Source organism: Bison bison, unplaced genomic scaffold, assembly GCF_000754665.1.
Source record: "Bison bison bison isolate TAMUID 2011002044 unplaced genomic scaffold, Bison_UMD1.0 scf7180017864248, whole genome shotgun sequence".
In the NCBI taxonomy this organism is placed as follows: Eukaryota; Metazoa; Chordata; class Mammalia; order Artiodactyla; family Bovidae; genus Bison; species Bison bison.
Genome location: NW_011494820.1, coordinates 145,606 through 145,917, shown reverse-complemented (window position 1 = coordinate 145,917; position 312 = coordinate 145,606). Strand labels below are relative to the sequence as shown.

Here is a 312-nt window from a genome sequence, read left to right as displayed (position 1 = left end):
ATAGATTAAAATCCTGTAGTTAGCACCGACTACATAGGAAGGGGCCTATAGATCTTGAGAAATATAAGCTGGACCAAGAAACTATCCGAAAATTAACTGACCCCACATGGCCCACAACAACACCAGAGAAAGTCCTAGATATATTTTTACTATTTTTACTTTCATTTTTTTTCCATTTCTTCTTTTTTCTTTTTCTTTACTTTTTTTCTTTTTTTAACTTTTTTTTGAATTTTTAAGTCCTCTATTACTCCTTTAATTTTCATTTTTATAACCTACTATTAATTTTCAAAAAAAAAAAAAAGACTTTTTAAA

The 312-nt window shown here is 27.2% G+C and overlaps 1 protein-coding gene across 1 annotated transcript in view; it reads left to right on the top strand.

The window, feature by feature from the left end:
* The window catches only part of OBSCN (obscurin, cytoskeletal calmodulin and titin-interacting RhoGEF), a 225,824-nt gene that overhangs the window by 182,708 nt on the left and 42,804 nt on the right, over positions 1 to 312 (top strand). The window lies entirely within an intron of this gene.